Raw genomic sequence first — 24,965 nt, forward strand, 5'->3', positions numbered from 1 at the left:
GGGTTTCGTGAGACTTAGAGGTCCGGTTTTAAGAAAAAGTAATATTTATTTCTTGATATTTATAAACATTAATAAGTATAATAAAGGAAAAACAATAATAGAAAAAGAAATACAAAAACCGGGTCAAGGGGGGCTCGAACCCGCGCCTGGACCGGTTCATAGGTGTTAACAGATCACGCACCAGCCCAATGGCTGGTGTGTTGATTTGTTATAAACATAAGTTTGTTTATATATTACCAGTTAACTAGAAAACCCTCATTCAACAAATAAACCCTAGATCTTTAATTGGTTCAATTGGTGTTTGATTGTTGAAATTGTATTGGGGTTTTTGTTAATCGCACATAAACGAACATTATGCATAAACATGTTACCTCGATTGTTAACGAATTGGGGGTGGACGGCTAACTAGGGCTAGCGGCTCAAGCTGGATTGCGGAAATCAACTGTAACAACAGTTTAGAGGTTATTTGACATAGGGGTTTAGGTCGTGGTAATGCAGAGGTTGTGTGGTAGGTTTTAATTGAATCGTAAACGAGTTTATATAGGGTTTTAGAAATCATTTAGGCACGGTTCGTAATTAACAAAAATAGCTGTCAATTCGTCATACATTCTACAATTAAAAACGTCGGTGTAACGCGTTTAAGGTAAGCAATTGATTTGGCTAGATCAATTTGTCCGAAAATTGAGGAACAAGCAAAGAGGGGGGGGGGGGGGGTCTGCTCGACGGTGATAATGGGGAAGAAGAAGAGAAAGAAAGTTGTGAAAAAAAATATATTTGCAACCTTGATCTATGGTGTTGGATGCAAAATTTGATCAAAGTTGGCTAAGGATTGATTTTGTACAATCTTATAACTTAAAATCAAATAAAAAAAAATTAAACGAGTCGGGTTTTCGGGTTTTAAATTTGACGAATGTTACAGTATTCACAACTTTCTAAAATTTCGTCCCGAAATTGTAAAAAAACATAACATAAAGAGAAAGAAGAAACGAAAAAAAAAGAGTTAATTGTCAAGAGATTTTATATATATATATATATAAAAATAACGCAGATCTTCAGGTGACCGAAATAACGCTACAAACGGAAGACATGATAAGGACACTTATATATAGAATGTACCAGCGGCGTATCCACCTTGCCCTTATCACATCGACATTTGTATCGTTACCCAAAATCACCCTCGGTTCTGGGTTATGACACACAACCGTATTCACTATGAGTTCTATGCGAGGATTTCGATAACTATGCCTGCACTCATAATTATTTAGATCTTCGCATGATGCACAAGGTTCGTCATGTTGTGCGGGTTCGAAAAGCAAGGTAAATGAAAAACTTTTTTAATTGATAAATAAATGGAACTATCTGAGCAAGAGCAACAATTAAATAAATAAATAAATAAATAATTAAATGAGTGAAATATGATTAGCATAAATAGCTAGTAAAAGTTTTGCAAAATCAAACAAAATTACTAAGTTAATCGTCAAAAGTAATAATAACTAAATTAAATAATTAGATAGAGGGAATTTTGAAATTTAATAACTAGAAATACTTAGGATGACAACAAAATTTACGAATAAGTATTCACTTCATCAGGTTCACCTATCAAACGAATCACATGATTAGAGAAATATAATAACATATGAGGCTCGAAATCAAGATTATAAAATCGGATGAAGAAAGAGTACCGTGAGGATGAGGTGAGTTTGGAGGGTTTCCATGTATTAAAATATCAAAATAAAATTTGTACATGTGACTCCTATTAGATAACTATGTACGAAACATGTTCATAATCCCAAATTCCAACACGTTTGTAGGAAATCGGTCATAGGTAGTTGATGATACAAATACGGTACTATTAGATAACTATGCACATCACTGTGCACATAGTCCCGGTAATTAACCGGTCATAGACCACTTAAATCATGATAATAAATTGTGTAATAATAAATAGTTCACTAAACGACAAAATAGGAATAAATGAGTGATTGAACACCATTATAAATAACAATAATTCTCATTCATAACAAAACTGTAGATTTAATGAAGTCAATACATTAGATTTAAATGAAAAGAGCTAAATAAAAGAAACGTCTTTTGCATAGCATGTCTTCATGAAGGGTTAGGCTTAGACTCGGGAACTGTTGATGTAACACACTTGTCCTTGAGTAGCTTGGTCACTTGAGGTTGATTGGTTGATTGGGGTTTGGTTGACTTGAATTGGTTGAATGGGTTGGGCTTGAATTGCTTGGATGGGTTGAGCTTGGATTGGTGGAAGTTGATTTACTTGGGCTTGGTAAGCTTGATATTGAGCGGTTTGGGTCGGGTAGGATTGAATTTGGTTCACGTGTGAGAGTCTTGGGCATGCATTGCGATAATGGTTAGGGTCTCACAATTGTAACAAGCTCTAATAGTTGGGGGTCCTTGAGTAAACAGTTGAGCATAAGGTAAGGGTTGGGTAAGTGGTGAGGTAAATGGTTGCATCAAAAGTTGGTTGCGTTCACGACATGTGGTAAAGAGGTGACCAAATCGATTGCAATGGGTGCATTGTCGACACTTGAGGTTAGGCGAATAGTGAAAGTTACACGTATCACACAATGGGTGGGGTCCTGTGTAGGGTTTCTTGGTGGGTTGGGCTTGTGATTGGGCCAATGCATAGTTTTGGGAATTGGACTTACTTTTAATGTTGCGGTAATGAGGAGAGTTGTTGTGCTTGAAGGATTCGGGCTTAGAAGGCTCGGGTTTGGGAGATTCGGGCTTGGGTTCTTTGGTGGTCTCGGATGCAGGCTTATCATTGGGCTTCTTGGAATTTTTACGCGTCAAGGTCCCGGCCTTAACGTGGTTTTCGGTGAGGGTACTGGCTAAGGTGATGGCATCATGGAGCGTTTGAGGGTCACGACTTAAAACGGAGTCTTGGATTTCCATAGGCAAACCCAAGATGTACTTGTCGATTGCATGCTCGAGTGGAGTGACCATGTGGGGAATGAGAAGGCTTAGTTCATGGAAACGATCGTTGTAGGCGATGTCATTACCACTATCTTGTTTCAAATTCAAAAATTCCTCTTCCAACTTCCGAATCTCATGTTTCGGGCATAACTTTTTGAGCATAAGTTTCTTGAGGTCATCCCATGGCAAGGCCATGGCAACCTCAGCGCCAAGCGTGCGCTTCTCACCATTCCACCAATTGAGGGCATTCTTCTTAAGCTTGCTCGAGGCATAATTGGTTTTCTTGTCCTCGGGGCATTCACATTGGAGGAATATGCTCTCCATTTCTTCGAACCATTGGAGGAGAACGGTAGCACCGTCGATACCGTGGTATTCGGGCGGGCTGGCACTCTTGAATTGTTTTAGGGGGTAAGCAATTGGGTTCGGTGTTGTGGATGATGTAGGGGCATTCACATTTTGGATGATGTTGAGAGATGACTGTTGGGAGGGCTTCCACGATTCCCTTAGCGATGCGGGATGACATGCTACGGCCTGAGTTGCCGGTGCGGCGGTTACGGTTGATAAGGCGGGAAGAAGACATGCTACAATGAAGATACGTGAAAGATTTATTATGTTTTGGAAAAAATTGTATGTCTAACTATGTGAAATTTCGAGTTTTGTGAAAATTCATGAGAATATAAAATAAAATTTTAATAACCTTAACTTAGGGTATTGATGAAATTAATAATATGAGAAAATATTCATTCTTAATAAAAAATTTAGGGAAAAATCTCATCATTGATTTAAGAGTTTGATCGTCACATGACCACGTTTGATACAATGAGGGTAGCAGGTTCGGTTACGTTTGGTGTGATATGCTTTGGCCTAATAAGTTCGACACCCTTACCGAACACTCCAGGAAGGCAACCAGGTCTCGCGGTTGATTGAGATTTATGCGCATTGCACTTCCTTAGGCTCGCAAGCCTTGGTGTCAAGAGTTCGGTAAACAAGTGCGTCCCTCTTACAGTTACTACATATCCGTCCCACGAACCATCCTCAAGGAGAAAAGAGTGAAAAGGCGGGATTTCTTAAGGAATTTCCCATTTTTTTTTAAAAAAAATGTCCTAAAGTTGAAAACAATTTTGAGAGTGAGGCATAGCCTCGGATTAAGTGTGTGCTTTTGTGTACAAGAATAATATTAAATCATTAAATAGTATTTAAGCTACTGCAATCAATAATATAATTCAGGGTGTAAACAATTAAAGGCGTATCACGTATAGGGACCCTAAGCATGCTACTAGGCCGTTATATCTAACCACCTGTCTTATAGCCTTCGACTCTGATACCAATCTGTCACACCCCGACCAAAGGCGGAACATGTCGGGGCGTAACGCATTGATTTGACAGTAGCTCAAAAGACACTAATTAAAGTGACAATACTTATTTAATTCATTAATATCAAAACAAGTACACAATTATAATAATAAAAAAAATACATCATATTTATTGTTTTTATTTGAATAGATATCCTAAGGGAAAACTATTGTCTTCAATCTTTAATAATATCAACTACTTGTACCTGTAACATGTATAAAAATAAAGTTTGTCAACACGAATGTTGGTGAGAATACATAAGTTTTAGTTTATATATATATATATAGAGAGAGAGAGAGAAATCACAATTCATATGTAAATGATGAGTATAACAATTCTTATGAAAATGTAAACAACTAAATAGATGTGGACCCGTTCCTATTGATACGAAATCAAAGTACACAGGTAAGTGTATGATCATACTAGATGAGGATAGATGAGGATGAGATACCAACCACCAAACATAAAATAAACAATTAAGCACATAAAGCATTATCATAGAGCATGAATTTATCACACATAAACATATATTGAATTGTGTTTAGAATAGTTGTGGAAATAAAAATATGTAATGTAAATAGGGTATACATGCCACCCCCAAAACTTAAAAGATGAAAAAGGGGGATATGTAAACTCACCTTATAGAGTAGGATAAACGAGGACGAGATAATAAAAGAAAGAGCTAGGATGAAAAACGGTCAAGCTTCCCGAGATTCACCAACAAATATTCCTAGTTAATATTAATATCATTAATTAAGATTAAAGAAATAATAACAAGGCGTATGACTGATATGGGATTTGATAGGGCTTTTAGTCTTAGTGTCACATTTATTATGGTTGTTGTGATTATTATCATTCACATCTTTATCATTATTGTTATCATTATTATGATTATTATTAGCTTTCTTTACGTTAATAAAAGTTTATAAAGTGAATATCAAAGTTGGAAAATTAATACGTACATGAACCTTTAAAATGAAAACAATTTGTATTATTAAACGAGTTTTCCTTACATATATAACATATTATATGAAGAAAAGCGGCAAGTCTAGAGGTTCGGTATGTTAATAATATACAAGAAATTGAGTAAAAGTCTTTTAAAAAAGTTAAATAACAAAGAACCGGGTTTCGTGAGACTTCGAGTTCCGGTTATAAGAAAAATTAATATTTATTACTTGATATTTATAAACATTAATAAGTATAATAAAGGAAAAACGATAATAGAAAAAGAAATACAAGGGGGGCTCGAACCCGCGCCTGGACTGGTTCCAAGGTGTTAACAGATCACGCACTAGCCATTGGGCTGGTGTGTTGATTTGTTATAAACATCAGTTTGTTTATATATTACCAGTTAACCAGAAAACCCTCATTCAACAAATAAACCCAAGATCTTTAATTGGTTCAATTAGTGTTTGATTGTTGAAATTGTATTGGGGTTTCTGTTAATCGAACATAAACGAACATTATGCATAAACATGTTACCTCGATTGTTAACGAATTGGGGGTGGACGGCTAACTAGGGCTAGCGGCTCAAGCTTGATTGGGGAAATCAACTGTAACAACAGTTTAGAGGTTATTTGACTTAGGGGTTTAGGTCGTGGTGATGCAGAGGTTGTGTGGTAGGTTTTAATTGAATCGTAAACGAGTTAATATAGGGTTTTAGAAATCATTTAGGCGCGGCTTGTAATTAACAAAAATAGCTGTCAATTCGTCATACATTCTACAATTAAAAACGTCGGTGTAATGCGTTTAAGGTAAGCAATTGATTTGGCAAGTTCAATTTGTCCGAAAATTGAGGAACAAGCAAGGGGGGGGGGGGTTGTCTGCTTGACGGTGACGATGGGGAAAGAAGAAGAGAAAGAAAGTTGTGAAAAAAAATATATTTGCAACCTGGTCCTTGATCTATGGTGTTGGATGCAAAAGTTGATCAAAGTTGGCTAAGGATTGATTTTGTACAATCTTATAACTTAATATCAAATAAATAAATTTAAACGAGTCGGGTTTTCGGGTTTTAAATTTGACGAATGTTACCGTTAACAGGACCAAAACACATATGAGAATACGTATCACTCCAACTTGGAATTACAGACATAATTGTAAGTGAAAGAATTCAAAACACAAAAACACATCACAATTGCCCAGATGCTTTCAGTCTTTAGATAAATGGCTATCCTATGAATCTACAAGTAGATCACTGGACCAAACATATACATGTATATGTTCTTCAAACTTGAGCAACGAACATAATTTTAAGCGATAGTGAATCTTGAAAAACATAATCAAAACTTTTAATTTTTTTATTTATTAAACACACACACTCTTTTTGAATTTTTTTATTTTCTCCCCCTAAATTTTTGCAAGTTTATAAAATATGTACAAATTTATTCTAAAAAAGACTCAATCGTAGAAACATAGCATTTTTTAAAAATAATATATGAAGAAGTGTGATAGTCGGCCAACTGATGTACTATCATTTCTCATGTACATTCAAGTCATTTTCTCATTTTTGAGAAACAAAATACACTATACTTGAAAAACTATACGTGAACATATTTTTGTATTTTTTATAAAAATTTAAAATTTTAAAATCTTTTTGACTGATCAATCTTTCATACCAAAGTGATACGGTTGCCTTTTATCTTCAAGACATCATCTTTCCATTTGTAAGAATCTCCCATAGGAATAAGCTTGTTTTGAGATTCTGCATTCCTTGCGAGTTGAATGTCTAGAACAAACTTTTTATTATGCAATGTATTCCCTGGTTGTTCATACACACTTAGAGACCAGATTAAAAACGTTCTATCACCCTAAAATCCCGTCCAGGCAACAAATAATCCATTTTATGGTTTAAAGATTTAGAAACAATGGATATTTGCCATGTCATGTGCCTAGAACAGCCTATTAAATATACAATGAATTTGTGGTTGTTTCTACACGCGTAGCAGGATCAGTTGGACATAGGAACCCAAGTCATAAATGTCTTGGGGTTCCCTTGAGCATCTACATAGGTGATGTAACATCCCGAAATTTAACCCGGTGACCAAAAATCTATCTTTTGTAAATAAATGATATTTTCATTATTTTAAAAGATTTCAGATATTTTATTCAAAGTTATTTCATAAAAGTTTATAGAAAAATGTTTCGTTTTACAAAATTTATGGACTCGGCTAATCTCGACCCGTAGGTAGCCAACCCGCGCCTAACCAAACCCGTAGTATATAAACGAAAGTTCTTGACACTTCCACCATTTTCACCCAACTCTTTCACTTGCACCCACCCAAACTCTCTCATTTCTAGAGAGAGAAGCTAGAGAGAGAAAGTCCTCAAATCACAAATCCGAGCCCGGAATCTTGTTCCTAATCGTTTTTGGTAAGTCCCTTTCGAAAATCATCCGTTTTCATAACCATTTTCGGCCTCAAATCGAGCAAAAACTCCCATTTTCGTAACTTGAGTTTTCGGGTCAAAAACCGACTTGTTTTGGTGTCAAAATGCAAGCTTTTGTGTTTAAAAGTACTAGGAATCGATACCCCTTTCAATCCCGAGCATTTCCATGTCAAAAACTTCGATTTTGGGTCAAAAATCTGGAAAATCTGGAAAACCCGTAGGTTTCTCCGTCGCCCAGCTTGAAGGAGTCGAATCAGACTCATTCGATCGAACCAGTCGATCGAACCAGTTCATTCGATCGAAGGAGTCGATCGAACCAGTCCAGTCAACCGAATAGGAAAGCAACCGAATGGTCTCCAACTCATTCGATCGAATGAGCTTCGTATTCGATCGAACGAGTGTCTATTCGATCGAACAAGTTCCATGTCCGACCGAACGAGTTTTCCCAAACTGGTTCGACCGAATGTGTTTCTGGTTCGATCGAGTGTGCCTCAGATTCGATCGAATGTGTGTCTATTCGATCGAATGTGTGCCTATTCGACCGAACGTGTTCCTATTCGATCGAATGTATTCTTATTCGATCGAATGTATTCTTATTCGATCGAATCAAGCCAGAACCAAGCTGTTTTCATCTTTAAAAACCCAGTTTTTGCTCGAGGTCGCGTAAACTCGTTTTCTTAGACTTATTGCACGTTGTTAACCTTATACATATGTCCAACTCTAGGCTAAGGAGATCTTCTGTAGCACCATCCTAACCCGAGATCAAGGTGAGTTCATAAACCCCTTTTCAACTGTTTTCACTTTATCAAACCACGGGGTGGAAATATGCAAAACACTTTACTTCAAACCTTTATACACTGTTTTACTCTGCTTTTACTCGCTTTCACTTATAACTTAACGTAATGTAAACACCATCACAATTACTTTACTTACTCTATAAATTTGTATCACCTTATGAACTGTTACACTATGAACCATTGTACTATGAACCGTTGCACTATGAACTATATGCTCTATGAACTGTTGCTCTATGAACCACGGTCACTATCTCGACTGCTTTGGGTACTGCGGCACCCATGTAAGTCTCGCACACTCGACTGCTTTGGATACTGCGGCATCCATGTAAGTCTCGCATACTCGACGGCCTTGGATTCTGTGTGAATCCATGTAAGTCTCGCCTCACACTCGCGTGACCTCTATGTGTACTATGTGTTATTACTTGCTCTTTGGTCTATCTGTTATGTGCATTTATCTCAAGAATTGTGAACTATTGTATTGCCTTATACACGTTGTAACTCAATGATCCACGTACACGCTTTTCACACACTATTATGAACTGTACCGAACCATGTATTATACACTACGCTTTTACTTATGAACTGTCTTCTCACTTTGAAACTCATAAAACAATAAGCACAGCAAAATATGTTGTAGGAGTGGTGGGTTAGCCGCTGGTACACCCTATATATAAACCCCTACAACATGGTCTAACATGCTTGTGTATGAAGCCTTTTCCTTTTACAACAAACTTATGTTCTCACTCAACTATTTTTGTAGTTGACGCTTTCTTGCATATTTTTCAGGTAATGCTAATAGATGAAGAACAGGGATTTCTAGATGGCCTTAGGAGATGACTGAAGGCGTAGTACTAGACTTAGTATCTGTTGGACTATTGTGGTTTTATTTGTATCTTTTGAACAATGTAACTTGATTATCTATGTATGCATTTCATTTAGACTCTTAACCTGTGTTATGGCTTATTCAATCTGAGACTTCGTCCACGCCCTTGGCATTCCGCCTCTGGCCGGGGTGTGACAGATTGGTATCAGAGCCCAAGGTTATAGAGAATTAGGTATGACCTAGACTATAACTTAGGGATCATACTCTGGATAGTATCATGCATCACTTGCACATATCACACTCGCATACTTGTTAACTGTTTACGTACTACTTGCTTACTTACCAAATATTTACGTGTTACTTGCTTACCTGTTTATCTGTTTAATTAACGCTTGTCTCTCCACCCTGATCTATGTTCGAGCATGATGCCACATATCACTATATCGCCTCTTGTATCACACCTACACATTGTTCGCTTATCTTGTGATCGCCTTACTCTATTGCTATATCCTCGATGTATCTCCTTTGCACTTGTCTCTCATTTTGTCTATTCCCAGAATGCCTCCCCGACGCGCTGATAACTCTGACTCTGCCGAGCTAGCCAACATTATCGCACAACAGATAGCTGCTGTTCTTCCTGGAATGGTGACTCAAATCGCTCAGACCATGCGAGAGGGAGTTCAACCCGCTGCAAACCAAGACCTGAACCCGAACGTTAATGCAACCGATCGACACTACAAGGCCTTCCAAAGTGCCCGACAGACGAACTTCGAAGGATTCGAAGGCGCTGCTGGTCTTCTTCAATGGTTCGAAAAGATGGAAGTTACGTTCGATATCGTTGCTTGCCCGGAAAATCTGCAAGTCCGTTTTGCTGCAAGTATGTTTCTCAAGCGCGCCCTGAACTGGTGGAACAACGAAGTCAGAACTCGTGGCCGTGAAGCTGCCAACGCTTTGTCCTGGACCGAATTCAGGGAAGTCGTCACTCGAGAGTTCGTACCCCGTAGCGAGCAGCAGAAGCTTGAAGCCGAGTTTTGGGAACATAAGATGGAAGGAGCTGATTACCAAGAATACACTGAGCGTTACCACGAGCTCGCCCTTTTGGTACCACATATGGTTACTCCCGCAGAACGTGCTGTTGAAGCTTACCTCCGTGGCCTTCCCGATTGCATGCGCGCTATCCTCATCGCAGCTGATCCCCAGACGGTCCAAGCCGCTGTTCACCTCACCGCTCTTGTGGCCCAAAGCCTAATCAAAGCCGGTCAACTATCTGACGAGCCGAATCGCAAGAAGCAGAAGGTCCTTGCCGCCACCACTACTGCCACTCAAGCTGTTCCCTTGAACGCAGTTGCTCCTGATGCCTCCAACAGACCCCGAGCGGGATACGCCGGTGCCCATCCCAAATGCCACACGTGCCAACGACATCACCCCCAGGGAGTCCAATGCTACAGATGCACCAATTGTGGACGACTCGGCCACCTAGCTAATACCTGCAGATCTGCACCTGCCGTCGCCAACAACGCCGCCCCCAACGCGAGAGCATGTTACGAGTGTGGAGCCACCGATCACCTCAGAAATCGCTGCCCCCGCATCACCGTCGAGATTCCTCCTGCAACAGGACGCGTTTACAGGATCGGAGCCGCCGCAGCCCAGCTAGATCAAGACGCCGCTCCAGGTATGTTCTTTTCCTTTCCTTTCGTCACGATTCTAACCCTTTTCTCCTTACTCTCTTCTTACGACTTTAACCCTCGCCGGAACTGCTCGCCTTTAACCTCTACACGCCCGCACGACTAGTTCAACTCGAATTCTTGACAACACCACTTATGATCAACACACTTTCCACTATTATTATCACTATTACACTTTGTACACTAAGCACTATTACACGAACCACGCACAAACGCAATGCTCTTGTATCCCTTACGCAACGACCAACGAACAAATGTGTTTCACGACCGATTGAACTATTTACGCATTTATACATTTGCTACTTATGTGATTGCCTGATTATGTGATTATGTGTAGAGTTTTCCCTTAAGCACTTACGCGATGGGGTGACAATTGCAAGGACGACGCAAGGTGAAATAACAATTATAGTCCGGAATATAATTGTTAAGTCACAGGTGCGTACGTATGCAAATGTTCCATCATGGTACTATGAGTCCTGAGCCCAATATTCGTGGAGTAAGGGCTACTCAAAGAATGTCGGAGGGGTGGTGGGTTAGCCGCTGGTACACCCTATATATAAACCTCTTCGGCAGGGCGTGTGTAGTTCTGAAGCGGGTATTGGAGGTAGGGACTTGTGGTAGTAAAGTGTGTCGCAAGTCTTGAACCCAATGGCAGTTGAGAGAGTATTCAAGGAAAGTTGTAGGAGTGGTGGGTTAGCCGATGGTACACCCTATATATAAACTCCTACAACTGGAATTGAATATGATCGAATACGAAAAATTGGAATTTAGGGCTTGTGAGGGGATAGGAGTGTCACTGTGAGCCCTAGTCCAAGATCAGCGGAAAGGAGCATTCGGGTAAAGTTGAAGGGGTGGTGGGTTAGCCGCTGGTACACCCTATATATAAACCCCTTCAGCAGTACATGAATGCGCCCGAAGCAAGTCTTGGGTGAATGCTCATAGCTTTGTGTTTGAATGAACTAAGTTGCTCTAATCACTAGAATCGCGAATGAACTATTTGTGCTCATGAACTCACTATTAGAACCACTATGCGCAATTTGTTTTCTCTCTTGGATTGATTACTCTATCTCGAACTAAGTTATCTCATGCTCAAAATTTCATAATATTTAAAAGTTAATATAGGCCATTTGGACGTTATGCATGGAAAGGGAAATTCTCAAATTACGATGAGGGAGTGGTGGGTTAGCCGATGGTACACCCTATATATAAGCCCCCTCCTCGTTAATTTGCGAATCCCTGGAAGTGCACATCAAACGAATAACCTGTATTGATTTGGTAGAATCTATTTCATAAGTTGGACCGTGTGCTTGAATTTCGGGACGAAATTCCCTAAAGTAGGGGAGACTGTAACATCCCGAAATTTAACCCGGTGACCAAAAATCTATCTTTTGTAAATAAATGATATTTTCATTATTTTAAAAGATTTCAGATATTTTATTCAAAGTTATTTCATAAAAGTTTATAGAAAAATGTTTCGTTTTACAAAATTTATGGACTCGGCTAATCTCGACCCGTAGGTAGCCAACCCGCGCCTAACCAAACCCGTAGTATATAAACGAAAGTTCTTGACACTTCCACCATTTTCACCCAACTCTTTCACTTGCACCCACCCAAACTCTCTCATTTCTAGAGAGAGAAGCTAGAGAGAGAAAGTCCTCAAATCACAAATCCGAGCCCGGAATCTTGTTCCTAATCGTTTTTGGTAAGTCCCTTTCGAAAATCATCCGTTTTCATAACCATTTTCGGCCTCAAATCGAGCAAAAACTCCCATTTTCGTAACTTGAGTTTTCGGGTCAAAAACCGACTTGTTTTGGTGTCAAAATGCAAGCTTTTGTGTTTAAAAGTACTAGGAATCGATACCCCTTTCAATCCCGAGCATTTCCATGTCAAAAACTTCGATTTTGGGTCAAAAATCTGGAAAATCTGGAAAACCCGTAGGTTTCTCCGTCGCCCAGCTTGAAGGAGTCGAATCAGACTCATTCGATCGAACCAGTCGATCGAACCAGTTCATTCGATCGAAGGAGTCGATCGAACCAGTCCAGTCAACCGAATAGGAAAGCAACCGAATGGTCTCCAACTCATTCGATCGAATGAGCTTCGTATTCGATCGAACGAGTGTCTATTCGATCGAACAAGTTCCATGTCCGACCGAACGAGTTTTCCCAAACTGGTTCGACCGAATGTGTTTCTGGTTCGATCGAGTGTGCCTCAGATTCGATCGAATGTGTGTCTATTCGATCGAATGTGTGCCTATTCGACCGAACGTGTTCCTATTCGATCGAATGTATTCTTATTCGATCGAATGTATTCTTATTCGATCGAATCAAGCCAGAACCAAGCTGTTTTCATCTTTAAAAACCCAGTTTTTGCTCGAGGTCGCGTAAACTCGTTTTCTTAGACTTATTGCACGTTGTTAACCTTATACATATGTCCAACTCTAGGCTAAGGAGATCTTCTGTAGCACCATCCTAACCCGAGATCAAGGTGAGTTCATAAACCCCTTTTCAACTGTTTTCACTTTATCAAACCACGGGGTGGAAATATGCAAAACACTTTACTTCAAACCTTTATACACTGTTTTACTCTGCTTTTACTCGCTTTCACTTATAACTTAACGTAATGTAAACACCATCACAATTACTTTACTTACTCTATAAATTTGTATCACCTTATGAACTGTTACACTATGAACCATTGTACTATGAACCGTTGCACTATGAACTATATGCTCTATGAACTGTTGCTCTATGAACCACGGTCACTATCTCGACTGCTTTGGGTACTGCGGCACCCATGTAAGTCTCGCACACTCGACTGCTTTGGATACTGCGGCATCCATGTAAGTCTCGCATACTCGACGGCCTTGGATTCTGTGTGAATCCATGTAAGTCTCGCCTCACACTCGCGTGACCTCTATGTGTACTATGTGTTATTACTTGCTCTTTGGTCTATCTGTTATGTGCATTTATCTCAAGAATTGTGAACTATTGTATTGCCTTATACACGTTGTAACTCAATGATCCACGTACACGCTTTTCACACACTATTATGAACTGTACCGAACCATGTATTATACACTACGCTTTTACTTATGAACTGTCTTCTCACTTTGAAACTCATAAAACAATAAGCACAGCAAAATATGTTGTAGGAGTGGTGGGTTAGCCGCTGGTACACCCTATATATAAACCCCTACAACATGGTCTAACATGCTTGTGTATGAAGCCTTTTCCTTTTACAACAAACTTATGTTCTCACTCAACTATTTTTGTAGTTGACGCTTTCTTGCATATTTTTCAGGTAATGCTAATAGATGAAGAACAGGGATTTCTAGATGGCCTTAGGAGATGACTGAAGGCGTAGTACTAGACTTAGTATCTGTTGGACTATTGTGGTTTTATTTGTATCTTTTGAACAATGTAACTTGATTATCTATGTATGCATTTCATTTAGACTCTTAACCTGTGTTATGGCTTATTCAATCTGAGACTTCGTCCACGCCCTTGGCATTCCGCCTCTGGCCGGGGTGTGACAGGTGACCTCTTGCCAACTCATATATTTCCCATCTTTAACAGAATAATTTGTCATTACAGATTCTGTTTGCTGCGTTTTAAGTTTCCAAGTCTGTCTTGGTTTAGTGAAATTTGATAGAACATACTTTGGAGTGGAACAATTCGAATTCGAATTCTTAGAACTCTCAGCACTCGTTGATTTCAGAAAATTTATTTTTCTTTTAACAATTTCTAAATCATTTTAGTGCAAACCTGTCATATTAACTTTGAATCCTTGAGTATCTGTGACCCATTGTACAAATACTCGTGGTTTTTCAAAATAAGCATTTTGTTTAACCACTGAATTCGGTTGAAACCTGTTTCCTTTCACCTGAGGAGCTTGTCTGTTAACAGGACGGTAGTGACACTCCTTTGCCAAATGCCCGCCGTTCCCGCAGACGAAACACGCCTTCATCCTTCTTCTAATGTCAACGGAAGAACTTGCCTCAAGTTGGAATTCCTTCTTAATATAAATATCGCCCACTGATTTATGAACACATAGAGATCCGGAGGATCTATGAGGACGAGAATGTCCTTGTTGTGCTGATTTCTTATGTGCCTTCCCATTGTTGCCACAACTCTGTGTACAATTTTGAGTTGTGTCATCTGAGTTTGATGACACGTTAGAATAAGATTCATTTTCACTAGCCTGAACCCCTTTACTATCAGAAGCAACATCATTTACTATATCTGCACATGAAGTAGAAGCATAAAAATTGTTCACACATTTAAAAATAAGCTTGATTTCCTCTAGGGATCCTGATCCAACAATTTCAGATTGAACCTGCTTACCATACTTCATATCTTTCACCTTTTCTTCCTGCTCTTTAGTAAGAGGAAAACCAGTATAGTTGTCATTGTATGGTAGGGGTACTTGACTATATCCTATGCCCTCACCTTCATTTTCTTTCTACCATAATTGATTTTCAATCATTGAATTTACTACTTACTGGAACCATCGAATTTTTTAAAGTCTAGTTCAGCCCTTTCAAATTTACTAGTTAGATTCAAAATTTCTAACTTGGAGGCTTCCAGTTTCGCAGTTAATTCAAGGATTTCCTGTTTGGCATCTAGGTGGTGACAAGTTTAAAGTTCTCAGCTTTTATCCTTTCCATGTCTCTAATCAAGTTATCACTGTGGAGCTTATATAACTCTATCTTATCAAAACAATCTTGAGAACATGGTTGAAAACTTACCTCGGGTGAACTCTGAAATACTACTCGTGAGGAAGCAGACTGATTAAAAGGTCTTCTAAACATTGAGATGGGTTGTGGAGAATCTATTGAGTAATTAAAAGAATTAATATGATTTTCCCGCCAAAATTTTAAGGAAAAATATGATCGTCAAAATTCTCAAGAAAGATCTCCTACTCAAAGGAAGTGTTTAGGAAAATTTTCGTTCAAGACAAATTTTTTCAATTTTCGCGCCAAAAAATAACCGAAAATTACCAAAAAAAATTGTTTTTGCAAAAATTTTCAAAAATGAATTTTTACTTATAAGGAGTATTCTGGAAAAATTTCGTTCAAGAAAAATTTTCCCGCCAGAGAACTCCTTGACCGAGAATAGGTCTAAAATGATTTTTTTTGACCTAGAACTCCTTTGGCCGAGAACTCCTATTTGACCGAGAACGTGGTTGACCGAGAACTCCCTTGACCGAGAACTCCTTTGGCCGAGAACTCCTCTTTAACCGAGAACGAGGTTCATCGAGAACGAGTGATTTTGACCAAAAACCAGTTCTGTGAACAGAGAACCGACAAATCTGGCCGAGAACTCTTATACTGAGCCGAGAACGATGAAAAGTTGGCCAAAAACTCTTGATTTTGGCCGAAATCTATTAAATTGGGCAGAGAACTCAGGAATGCAGCCCATAACTCCAAAACCGTGTTTTTTATGATCTTCTTTTGTTAACAATTGCGGAGAACACCCGGGAGCAAGTTTTACCAGGTAATCTTGGTAACAATTAATTCCCCGATTTTAGGGGATTCAAATTGTTTCCTAGTAAAATGTGATCTTTGACCAAACCAACAACTGTCCTCCTTCTCTAATCAAAAAATCGCCGGAAAAACACGTTTACCACCAAATAAAACTGAAATCTTGAATCGTTGATATCACAACCGAGCCTAGAATAGGTCTAAAAGGTCTGATACCAATTGTAAGCCCTGAATCTAGATCACTATAGTATGGTATCAACCCGAACATGATGTTAGTGCGGAATCCTAACACAGTGGTGATTCAAGAACGAGATACGAAATAATATGAATATGATGAACACGATGTAATAATGAAAATGCACACGATTATATTATTAAACCGTCTGGTACATGAGATTAAACAAAATCGTTATTTTCTCTATATGGTGGCTCTCAAGTGCTCAACCAACTACTGAACTAGCCACCTAGAACCCTATACAATGCATTATATATATAGGGTACTCAATACGAAACCCAACAAACATAGAACTAAGTACAAACCACTAAATATGGACCCAACAAGGGGGATCAGATCTAAACCCGTGGCAGCTTAGCTTGTGTTCATTCGGAGATTCGAGAGAAATCTAACAAAGAAAGGGCGGTTGATGTAGGTGAAGATGCTGGTTGATGCATGAGATGGGAGGTTGATGATGGTGGGTGGTAATGGAAGTTAACCGATGACGGAAAGGATAGCCTAGCGAAAGAGAATATATAGATGGGATAAATTAAATTAGGTTTTGATCATAAAACGGTTTTACAATGCAATCAGATGATATAATCTGTTTAAGGGCTATCCGGATTTGCTAAGACCCATGACCCACAAAAATTATTGTTTGATGATGAAAGAGTTTCAAAAATAAATGAGAAGTTATAACCCGTTTACGGTTTATCTAGGTTTGGAGAGACCCGTAACCATGAAAATTATTGTTTGATGATGAAAATGTTTAACAAAAAAAATGAGATGCTATAACCTGTTTATGACTATCTGGGTTTGGTGAGACCATGGCCAGCTTATTATTGTTTTTGTTGTTGAGAGCGACACGTAAGATTTTTGGTGGATAATTACATAGAGTATATATGGTTTTCCTAACTTTTCTATCATAAACACAAAATGATTTAACTAATAACACAATTATTATTTTACCTTTTTTTTAAATATGAATAGAAGATTTTGATTCGTTGGAAAGTTGGTCGAGCACACTCATAAAGCCCCGGGCCCGTTACGGCCTTAGTGCCCATATGGGGCCTTTTTCTTTCTTTTAATTGGTGCATATGTGTAATGGTTGGCTGAAAAGGTTGGCGACAGAGTGGCGAAGCTTGGACTAAGACACCAGGGGTGGGGGACTCAAAATGTATTCAAAATTTCACAAATGAAGTTGGGCGGGCTCAAAAGTTTTGCCGAAAACGCCTCAATTTACCCTTTGTATAAAACAATTTTGCCCGAAAACGGCTAAATTTAAACTACGTATAAAAAATCTCGTTCGAAAACAGCTAAATTTTACACTACTTAAAAAAAATTTCTACCGAAAACGGCTAAATTTTACACTACATATAAAAAACTTTTAGCCGAAAACGGCTAAATTTACACTATGTATAAAAAATTTCGGACAAAAATGGATAACTTTACACTACTACGTAAAAAAATAGCGGGGTCGGTTCTACCCCGGGCCCTAAGCATCCTTCGCCTTGGTTGGGGTCGTTTAAAACATGAGGTCGCTTGGAGGGCCATCGCACAACACTTGGTCTTATCAATACTTAGAATATATGGTCGACTATATTCTACAAGTTAAAGCGGGTTTTTATAGTCGTGGTAACGGAGGCAGACGCTTTTGTATCATGTATGATAGAATACAAGTTTCTCCTCTAATAACCATTTCCAGACTTTTATGTAGGTTTTCTTGTCTATGTTTATTAGCTTGGCAGTTTTTAATGCATGTCTATAGATTATCTCTGTTGGGATTTAGCAAGATATCAAAGTCATATAAACCCATTTATATGAAAAACGCAGCGAATAAAAGGTTTTAAATCTTCTTAATTAGATTAATGTAAAACCGATTATATATATAATAACCCAAGCCACAGATCCATATACGAACACAAGAAATGAAGGAGATGATGATTTGAATAGCTAGTCTTCAAAGAGAGAAGATCCTGAAGCTTGTATACCCAAAAGCCACCAACAAAAGCACCCTTGATTTGCTAGGATTTTACACTTGACACTCCTTCCTTGTTCCTCCTCTACCTTGGCCGAAAATACGGAGAAGAGAAGAGAAAGTTGACTTGCTTTCTCGTGAGAGAGAGAGAGAGAGAGAGAGAGAGAGAGAGAGAGAAAGATACAACCAATACACCACTCTTTTAGCCAATGACCACACATGCATGTTTTTGAAATAGCAATATAATAAATAGATGAGAGAGAAAGATATTTACCTCCCAAATATTCAAACACTTTGAATTTATTACTTATGTTATATTTGTTACATATTGTAACATAATGTAAGTAACATGCATCATGTTATTTTACCAACATAAATAACATTAAATATCTTCTCTCAAAATTTAAATTATCCATATAATTTATTTACTACAAAAGTGAAAATATGTAGAAGCCCGTTTTCTAAATATCGTAAGTGTTAATATTTATTTGATAGATCATATCTTAAAATAAATATCGTGGGTGTTTGTCTAGCTTGTTATTGGGTATGACCCAACTTGTATCATAACGTACTAGCCACATCAAACCTAACATGTGTCTTGGGTAGACCGAGTCCAACAATCTCCCACTTGCAGAAGATACATAGAAGATTGTTGCAAGTAGCAAATACCGCCTAACAACGGTTTACTACCCCAAATCTGTATGACGAAGTGCCATTCAATAACATCTTCCCCATCAAGTCCCTCAGTTGAAAATGATTTAGGTGAATCTATCATTTATCCTTTTGCCACATATGTCATGCCAAATCCAGAGGCACAAAGTAATCTTTCTCGATTGATTTGACTTAGCAGGCCCATTTTGACTACATACGTCTCTCACAATCACCTTGTACTATACTTGAGCTTAACCTTATGCATTCTCATGTTTCAGAGCAACGAAGAACTAAGTTAAAGCATAATATTTGGTGAATATCAAGACCCAATATATATCACAGGTCAGTCCAATATTTATGTCCCATAAATATCTATTGACCTTGGTAGCAAACCCTTGCTCTATATTCATACCTTATGTATATCCACCAATCCAAGTTCATAATAGTCTTACATTCATACTTGTTCACACAAATATGAACGACTATGGACATTTTGAATAATTAACTTATTCACGGTTTTAAACATGCTAAAATGGAACATAACTATAATGTCATAATCATAAACCATAATCATATGAATGAGTCAAAATAACAATTGTTCTGATATCCAAATAAAAAAAATCAAATCCAATAACTAGAATATCAAAGTCCAAAGGCGCAAGTATGACCCTCATGCTTCGGCTTTTGAAGGAGCTTTGTGAGTGGATCCGCAATATTTTGATCGGTGTGAACTTTGTGAATACATATATTTCCTTTTTCAACTTCATCTCTTATTTAGTTGAATCTCCACTCAATGTGCCTTGCCTTTTGATGTGCACAGGGTTCCTTGATTTGAGCAATCACACCCTCGTTGTCATGAAAGTTCTCTAGAAGATCCTTAATGGTGCGGACTACCCCTACGTCGGCAATGAAATTTCTTATCCATGCAGCTTCTTGAGTTGCCAATGAGGCGGCGATGTATTCAGATTCAGTGGTTAACAATGATTCCACATCTTGTTTTGCGCTCTTCCAAGAGACTGATCCACCATTCATAACTAAAACATATCCCGATTGAGATCGTGAATCCTTTCGATCAGTTTGGAAACTCGCATCCGTGTAACCCTTTACAATGAGTTCCTCCTCACCAGAACTGTATATTAGAAACATATCCTTAGACCTTTTAAGGTATTTCAATATACTCTTAACAACCATCCAATGGCTCCTTCCTGGATTTTGTTGGAATCTACTTGTCATGCTTAAAGCGTATGACACATATGGTCTAGTGCATATAATAGCATAGATGGATCCTATAGCCGAAGCGTATGGATTCCTTTCATTTTCTCTTGCCCATGATTTTTCCATCTTGAACTTTTTCAAGATTTTATAGATGTATGCACTTTGGTTTAAACCTATTAAACGCCATGATCTATCTCAATAGATCTTTATTCCCAAAATATAAGCTGCTACACCAAGATCCCTTGTAGAAAAACAACTCCCAAGCCAGGCTTTTACACCTTCCATGGTTGGAATTTAACTTCCAAATAGTAGTATGTTATCAACATACAATATTAAGAAAGTAATGATGCTCCCACTAGCATTCTTATACACACAAGCCTCATCATCGTTTTTGATGAATCCAAATTCCTTAACCTCTTCATCCAAACGGTGATTCCAACTTCTAGATGCTTTTTTCAATCCATAGATTGTTTTCTTTAACTTTCATAGTTTATTAGGATGTTGTGGATCAACAAAACTTTCGGGTTAAACCATATAGACATCTTCCTCAAGATGTCCATTTAGAAAAGCTTTTGTGACATCCATTTGTCAAATCTCATAGTCATAATATGCGGATATGGCAAATAATATCCTAATAGACTTTAGCATTGCCACCGGCGAAAATGCCTCATCATAATAAACCCCTTAAGTTTGAGTAAAACATTTTGCTACATGTCTTGCTTTATAAGTATCCAAGTTTCCATGCGTATCGATTTTCTTCTTGAAAAGTCACTTACTTCCAACCGATTTGGAGTTAAGAGGTGGTACAACAAAATCCAAAACTTGGTTGTCATGCATGGATTGCATCCAAAACTTGGTTGTCACACTGTGACATTGCATCATGGTATGTGGTGGGTTCATCCGAATCCACCCTTGAAAAATCCATATCTTTCGGTTGGATTACTAGTTCTACTAGATTTTCGAACGTTTTGTGTTTCTTGATCAACCATTTGATCATTCTCAACAACCTCTCGTTGATTGCTAGTATCAAGCAAACGTGTATCGGCTTGTGGTTCTCGATCCTCTTCGAATTCCACCATTCTACTAGTTCCTTCCATAGGGAACTTAGTTTCCAAGAACTCGGCCTTTCGAGCAATAAATACGTTTTGCTCGTTTGGGTTGTAGAAATAATACCCCATAGAGTCTTTGGGATATCCTACTGAAATACACTTAGTGGTTCGGCTTTAAAGTTTGTTATGGGTGTTGTGCTTAACATAAGCCTCACAACCGCATACCTTTAAATATGATAATGATGGAACCCTTCAATGCCATATTTCAAAAGGTGTCTTTTCCATTTCTTGGATGGTGCCATATTTAGAATACGGGCTGCAGAGAGCATCGCGAAACCCGGAAATGATAGAGGCAATATGCTTCTAGTCGTCATAGATCGAATCATATCCGATAGAGTTTGATTCCTCCTTTTGGACATACCATTATGTTGTGGTGTTCCGAGTGGAGTGAGTTGTGAGATAATTCCACAACTCCTAAGATGATCTTGAAAAACATCACTAAGGTATTCACCTCCTCTATCCGAACGAAGTACTTTGATGGTTTTATTGAGTTGATTTTCCACTTCATTTTGGAAGACTTTGAACATTTCAAAGGCTTCATCTTTGTGTCTTAACAAATACACAAAACCATATTTACTATAATCATCGATAAGGTAATGAAGTATCTTTCACCATTCCTTGTCATTTCCTTATTGTGACCACATACATCTGAATTTATGATACCTAATAAGTCTTTTGCCCTTTCATTAGTTCCACTAAAGGGTTCCCTGGTCATCTTTCCTTGTAAAAAAGATTCAAACTTATCAAATGAATCTTTATTTGATTCCAAAAGACCATTCTTTTGAAGTGTATGTATGCGATCTTTGTTTATGTGACCGAGGCGACAATGCCAAAGACAAGTCTTACTAAAATCCACTTTGAGTTTCTTGGTCCTTGATTGGTACAACTTGTTATCAAAGGATGTGTTATCATGAACTAATTCACAAATGCCATTAGACGGATTTGCTTTTAAATAAAAGACATTATTCATGAAAGCACAAATACCATTATCCATAAATTTGTAATCATAACCATATTGACTTAAAAGAGAAACGAAGATAATGTTCCTAGTCAAACTAGGAGTATACAAAGTGTTTTTAAAAACAACTTCCTAACCATTTGTAAGCTTCAAAACATAGTCTCCTTGGGCTTTGACATCAACCTTTGCTTCGTATCCCATGAAGAGACTTGTATCTCCTTTCTTGAAATGCTTATTTCCTTTGGACTCCTGCAACAAATTTCATTTACGAGTTCCACATATGGTATCCAATACCCATGTGTTAGAAGAAATAACATTAAGATCAATATGGATCATGAAAGTTGTACCCGAGGTTTGCCTCGCATTCCTCTTGACTTTCAATTCCTGGAGATAGGTTGGACAATTCCTCATCCAATGTCCTATCTCACCACAACCAAAGCACGGATACTCTGAGCTAACCTTTAGCTTATTCTCCTTTGGTTTGCGTGTTTCCGCTTTAGTCTTCCCTTTGAACTTACGCTTGACGTGTCCCTTACCTTTGGTAACCTTTGCCTTAGGTTTCGGGTGATGCCTCTTCTTATTTCCGCCTTCATTGATCGTGAGAACTGGTAAAACCTTTTAACCCCTTCCCGCTTCTGTTTTGAGCATTGCGCGAAGCTCACCAATGCTCTTGTCCCATCCATTCATGTTATAGCTCATGACAATAGTCTTTAATCTTTTGGTTAGGCCATTGAGCATCATATCCGTGGCTAACTCTTTTGAGACGGGACAATTTAACCGTTCAAGTCGATCAATGTGGCTTTTCTTCTTAAGCACATAAGAAGAAACCGATTGGGTTTCTTCCATATGACATGCATGAAGAGCTGTAACCGTTTCGAAGCGTGCCACCCTAGCTTGAGTAAGAAAAATTTCCTTTAGTTGGGTGATCATGTCATATGCCCCATGATTTTCAAAGTCCTTTTGAATTTCGGGAATCATAGTTCCCAACTTGAGACAAGAAACTTGCACCGAATCTTCGTTGAATTTCAACCAATCGTTATAGGCATCTACATCGTCAATGTTTGGTTCGTCGGGAATAGGATCGTCCAATATATAGGATTTCTTTTCTTGCCTGAGTAAAATTCTCAAGTTTTGATACCAATACATAAAATTGTTGTAGTTAAGACGATCCTTATCAAGTATAGCTCTTAGTGATAGGTTATGCACGGGTGGGATAATTGCGTTAGGTGGATTATTGATTGCGGCCATCTACATAATTTAACAAAGCTCAATTTTAGTATTTTCGATATCATTAACTTAATTTTAATCATTAACACCCTTTATTTCTCCAAAACAATTAATGATTAAAATTTAGAACCCAACGTTACACTCACATAGTAGTTAGGTGACCTTTTTCATACTATTGAATTAAGAAGGTAGTCAACTTTGACGATTGCAACCCTTTGCAACTTCTAATTTTATGGGATTGGTTAACATCTTATGTTTGGTTGGCATGTTTAATTCCATCAATACCTTTGTACGCCATGCTTCGGTGACCCTATTCACATGGTTTCCAAATCAAGGCGTCCTACTTACACACACGTTTGAGTGCGCCTCAACGCATTTTGTGGAGAACCAACTAGCTCTGGGTTCGAGTGACATGTCACCCCTAACCACAACTCATCCGCTGATTCTTCAACACCCGTAGGTTCGGACCTCCACTTAGTTTCATCCAAGCTTCATCCTGGTCATGGATAGATCACCCATGTACGGGTCCATAAGCAGTGACAATTGCCCTATGAAGACTAGCTTTCGCTACGGCTCCGGTGGGTTTGCACATACGAGTGGTTAGGTGACCTTTATCCCACAAATATGAAAAACCCACCTCAAACTAACAAGTTTCCTCCAATGTGGTTAGGTGACCTTTATCCCACATTGAGTTCCCAAGTGATTCGAGTGTTGTATAAAAGAATGGTGTTAAACTTGTTTTAAAAGGGATTCAAGTTTTCTAAATTCTATAATTGAAAACCGTTTCGATACCTTGCATTTGCATGCATTAAAATGCATGGTATTTAATTTGAAAACCAATTTTCAAAGTTCATTTTAATAAAACCCATTTTATTGTGAAATCATTAACCTTTAATAAAACCAATTTTATTACCTAATTATTTCGAAGGAATCAATTTTATGCAAGTTGTTGATATTATGTTGTTAACTATCCATATCCAAATATGATAAAATAAAATATAAATCAACCAAGCAAGCATAAAAAAAACACAAGTTCATAACCATAGCCACCAAAGCTTGACAACACTTGTTGACCGAAACAAGTGTGCCAAAAGGTCTCTCGTAAGGGACGAGAATGACACAAGACATGTGTCGGTGAACTCCCACTTG

Source organism: Bidens hawaiensis, unplaced genomic scaffold, assembly GCF_021521415.1.
Source record: "Bidens hawaiensis isolate Kalapana, Puna unplaced genomic scaffold, B.hawaiensis_p1.1 tig00004030_1, whole genome shotgun sequence".
Lineage (NCBI taxonomy): Eukaryota > Viridiplantae > Streptophyta > Magnoliopsida > Asterales > Asteraceae > Bidens > Bidens hawaiensis.